This window comes from Sinocyclocheilus rhinocerous, unplaced genomic scaffold, assembly GCF_001515625.1.
Source record: "Sinocyclocheilus rhinocerous isolate Xijiao unplaced genomic scaffold, SAMN03320098_v1.1 scaffold171, whole genome shotgun sequence".
In the NCBI taxonomy this organism is placed as follows: Eukaryota; Metazoa; Chordata; class Actinopteri; order Cypriniformes; family Cyprinidae; genus Sinocyclocheilus; species Sinocyclocheilus rhinocerous.
Window position 1 is genome coordinate 177,656 of NW_015642206.1, and position 4,989 is coordinate 182,644.

The following is a 4,989-nucleotide window of genomic DNA, read 5'->3' on the forward strand; positions in this document are numbered from 1 at the left end:
CAGGCTCATCCAAATGAGCATGCAGCTTGAAATTCCTCTTTGGCTTGCATGTTTCAAAATGGAGGTTCACATTTCGACAAACAAGTTCTTTGTTCATCTGACTTAAGGGATTCCAATGGATTGCTGGGACAGAACAATAAATGCAGTATTGCATTTACTGTATCTTTTGCAATTGCTCATGTATACGAAAGATGAATCACAGTTAAACTCCTGGGTATAGGGGCTTTTATTTAAGGAGATTTAATGGTTCCTCCAGCCAACATAATCATAAATAATCGTAGTTATTATAATTTTGTGGTGGAAGTCAATCTAGTTCCTCCATTGTTAAAACTGATGAATCCGACATTTTCTTGTCAGCGGTACTTTGGCAAAGACCTCCATCTATCAGGCCAGGAGGTTTCTGGAGGCTGTGGCGCCAGCAGGCCTTCTACGTCTCTCAGTGAGTTCCTCAATGAAGTCTTCAGTTTTTCTGGAAGCCCCCCGGGACTCTGGCCAAACTTATGATCCGTGTAGCTGGTTCTTGAGCATGCCACAAAGGAGCATACGGGAGAAAGAACATTTTCGTGAACGCAGCCCAGTTGTAGGTCATGTGTGCTGGGTTTGGGTGTCAGTTAGATGATAGATACTGGTGATTAAGGGAATACAGATGCATGAGGCTCAGTTTATGATTGGGAACCCACAACAGGACAATTAGTTGGGGGAAAAAGGTTAGTAAGAGTGTGATGGCTGATGACGTGGCCACACAGTAAAACGGTAGCTGACACGCACTCGCGCACATGTATACCTTTTCCCTTTTGGTTGTGTACATGTTAGTTTTATTTGCTTATTAGTATTTGATTTAACATTTGTTACTGATCACACTGTTTACATTTCATAATAATGACATACACAGATTTGGTTCATCTTTACGGTTTTATTTTCAATTTGTATTTATTTCATACCATGAGTGACTAGTTTGGGTGCACACTTTCTAGTTATTGGTGGTATACTTTGTTAACATTTATTTCTTTTGGGTTTAAAGGAGACATATTATGCCCCTTTTTACAATATGTAATATAAGTCTCTGGTGTCCCCAGAATGTGTCTGTGAAGTTTCAGCTCAAAATACTCCACAGATCATTTATTATAACATTTTGAAAATGCCTATTTTGAGTGGAAGCAGAAACACACTGTTTTTTGTGCCTGTCTCTTTAAATGCAAATGAGCTGCTGCTCCCCGCCCCCTTTTCCAGAATAGAGCTGCGCCATTACAGCTCGGACCTGCTAAAAACATCTGTTTTGGTTCTGATTATTTTGGTTCCGTTTTAAACCATATTAGTTTAAACTTCTGATATACGGTTTTCTGAGTGGACACATCCGAAGCACACGTACAGAAAGCGGCTGTCACAGCATGTGAGTACTAAACTAATTTATCATTCACACACAAGTTTACGTTAAAAACGCACACATGAGTTACAAAAACAGTCGGTTATGTCTGTGAAAAACTGCTGAGAAATAAATCCGTTTTTCAGTATTTAATGTTTGAACAAATGTCATGAAAACAAGTTATCATCACAACCACTGTTTAAATGTTTATATTTCAGAAAATTATTTGTAGTAGAAACTTCATTTAAAATAGTTTTTAAATGTGCGTCAATGCCCAGCACTAATTATTACCATTTTCTTTTCATATTCTATGTGCTCTTTTTTTGGGGACTTAAACTCGTGCAGTGGAAGTGGAAGTTCTACTTGTTTATTGAGTGAAAAGAGAGCTCAACTGCTGAAAAACTTATTAAAATATGGAAGCTATGGAATATGAAAATTCTCCAATTCCATGTTTCCACATAGTATATGCTTATTCACATAGGTGTGCTTAATGAAAAATCATACTTTGCAGTTTTGTGAAACCCTGCACAGAATAAGTAGATATTCATTATATGTTATGCTGAATGCTTGTGCTTTGAGTGATATTAAATATGAGTTTTTTTAATAATTGTACAGACATCTAACATCAATGGGCGATGAACAGCAGTTCTCCACGGCCTTCCACTCTTCCTTGAAAAGGACCTTACTGATTTTTACAAGACATGTTTTGTAAGTAATTTTGTCTGTTATATTCTGGTTATTTAGTGTAATGCAGACAATTCTTGAGACCTGGCAAGAAAAAAATCAGGACACAGAAACAATATAAGATAGAAAGGAATAAAGAAAGTGAAAAAAAAAAACTTCTAAGGAAAAAAGGAAAGGGAATGTATAATAAAAGAACAGAGTTGGAAAGAAGAGAAAAAATACTTAAAGGGTTAGTTCACTCTAAAATTCTGTCATTAATTACTCACCCTCATGTCGTTCCAAACCTATAAGACCTTTGTTAATTTTCGGAACACAATTTAAGATATTTCTGATGAAATCCAAGAGCTTTCTGCATAGACAGCAACACAACTACCACGTTCAAGACCCAGAAAGAAAGTAAGTACATCGTTCACGAGAGTACCACGACGCATGCGTGTGATGCTGCTGACGCAGGAGCCGGCGTTCTGACGTAGAACACGCATGCACTGTGCCTTGTTTACAAGCAGAGGAATGCACAAGCATTGTCAGATTTCATCAAAAATATCTTCATTTGTGTTCCGAAGATGAATGAAGGTCTTACTGGTTTGGAACGACATGAGAGAGTAATTAATGACAGAATTTTCATTTTTGGGTGAACCCTTTTTAAATAAGAGTAAGAAAAATAATGTGAAGAAAGAAAATAGAAATTAGGTAACAAGGAGTCTGACAATTTAGATGAAGGAAGAGTAAAGGAAACAACACAAAGAGGAAAGAAGTCAGAAAGGAAGGACAGAAAAGAATAAAGGTAAGTAAGTGAAAGAAATATAAAAATCAAAAAGGAGGTTTGAAAGAAATAAAGAAATCAGATAAGCAAGAGAACAAAAACAAAGAGTCTAATATATGAGTGATAGAGACGTGAAAACCACTCGTTTAAGACATGGCCTATGAGGGTGCTCTCTTGATCATGGTTTTCTGGTCAGTCTTTAGAAATCACACAAAAGAGAATATATATGTCAGTATTGAACCAAAATGCTGTTGTTGTTTTTTTTTACACTTTTCAAATGTCAAAGCAGCAGTTTCAGAATAGATTATTGTATAGCTGGCATACTGTTCAGTTTGTCTTGTCTTTTTGTACAACAGATTGAATGTCTTTTTTTATTTTTATCTGGGATCCACTGCTGTGCTCAGTTTGAAAAGGCCTTTATATCTAAACATAATACACAGATATTAATTTGTTTGCAAATGTTTAACCTGAATATGTACTCTTAAAATGTAATTACTTATTTTTGTCATATTGTATTCTTGTTTCTAGGACTATGATGAAGAAGAGATGTCAGTCGGCCTATTGACCGTGATCCCTGAGCGGAGGACTCTAGAGCCATGCCCAACTCACTGCATTTAATGCCATGTCTACTGCAATAATTTTGGAAGGTACAATTGTATTGGATGATCTGGAAAATCCTCCCCAAGATATGCCTGCTCTTTGGACTTGGATTTATGCTATGAAATTATAGTATCCTCCAGTACTGAAGGACACCTTTGATTTCATTCAATGGCTGAACCTAGAATGCAATCTCTGAAAAATCTTCTGATGTAGAAAGATGTCATTGTGGCGTGATGGAGCATTTTTCAGTGTAATTGTTCATGATTGATCATTATTGATTTAGAAAAAGGTAATTCTAGAAAATGGTAAATCTAGATTTACAAGGTGTCATAAAAGGGATGTTGATGGGTTTTTTTTTCTATTTATTTCCTGAGTGCAGTATGTGCAATTTTTCTTACAGTGTTAAATTGTTGATTTGATAGCATGCCTAAAAAATAATGACTTGAAGTAACATTGTTTTAAACAAATAAATGCCCTATTGTTGTGCTAACAATCTGTTTTCTGTCTTTGTATTAACAACTTTAAGTTTTGAGTACAGCTTACTTGAGAAATTTAAGGCAATCAGTTTCCACACATTTGTCTAGTAATGTGAACAAAGCAGACTTGTTAAGAGAACTGTTTTGTTTGAGTTCTGTGCACTAAGCTTAACTTAAATCTCTAAGTTGGCTGAACTTGTCAAATTGAGTTACCAACACTCAAGTTTTCTGGTAACCTATACATATACACAAGTTACCTATACAAAGTTACAGTAAGTTTTATTAACTCAAAAATGATAAACTAATTTGCTTGAGAAATTTGAGGCAATCAGTTTCCACAGGTTTTCCAAGTAAGTTCAACTCATTACTTTTTACAGCATGTTTTGCTCAAACTTTCGCCATGGCATTAGAACTGGTGCACCTTTGTCGCTTGAGAAATCAAAATGACGTCGCCATGGGTGGAAACTTACAGATTAAGGGGCGGTAATATCATAATTAGATCCCTTTGCCACGTCACCAAGGGTGCAAAATCAGACTCGCTCATTTTTTCAGACGCTTGCAGAAAAAGGCTTACCAAAACAAAGTTACTGAGTTAATCTTTTTCACGCTTCCTTGGTTGGTAGATGCACCGGGGACCTGATTATAGCACTTAAAACCTGGAAAAGTCAGATTTTCATGACATGTCACCTTTAAGTTACCTTCGAGCGGAGAGCAGAGGTTGGGCACTGTCCGGGCGCAGCCGCGCTGTCTTCCTGTGGTGGTCCGTGCTGGCGTGCTCATAAAGAACCGGCTGGCGTCAGTTTGTTTCGCTGGATCAATCCATCCTGTAAACTAGCTGGGGGGTGTAGGATTATTTGTTTATTTATCTATTTTTATTTAATTGTTTGTGTATAATAATTTGCTGTTTATGATCTATTTCTTTATTTTAAGTTAATTATTTGATGGTGTTTAGTGATGTTTGTAGTATTCCCTGTGTGTGTGTGTGTGTGTGCGTGCGTGCGTGCGCGCGCGCGAGTGTGTGTAATTAACTAGTCCTTTGTGTATAAAATTCCCCTCATGTGTCGCTTAAGAGGTCACGTTTTTCTTTTTTTGTTTGTTTGTTA

At 36.6% G+C, this 4,989-nt stretch overlaps 1 long non-coding RNA gene across 1 annotated transcript; it reads left to right on the plus strand.

Moving 5' to 3' along the window:
* The first annotated feature begins 1,694 nt into the window (after positions 1-1,694).
* Positions 1,695-3,636, plus strand: LOC107755729 (uncharacterized). Its single transcript, XR_001641733.1, has 2 exons — positions 1,695-2,071; positions 3,339-3,636. It is a non-coding gene; the product is annotated as an uncharacterized LOC107755729 (long non-coding RNA).
* Positions 3,637-4,989: the final 1,353 nt, after the last annotated feature.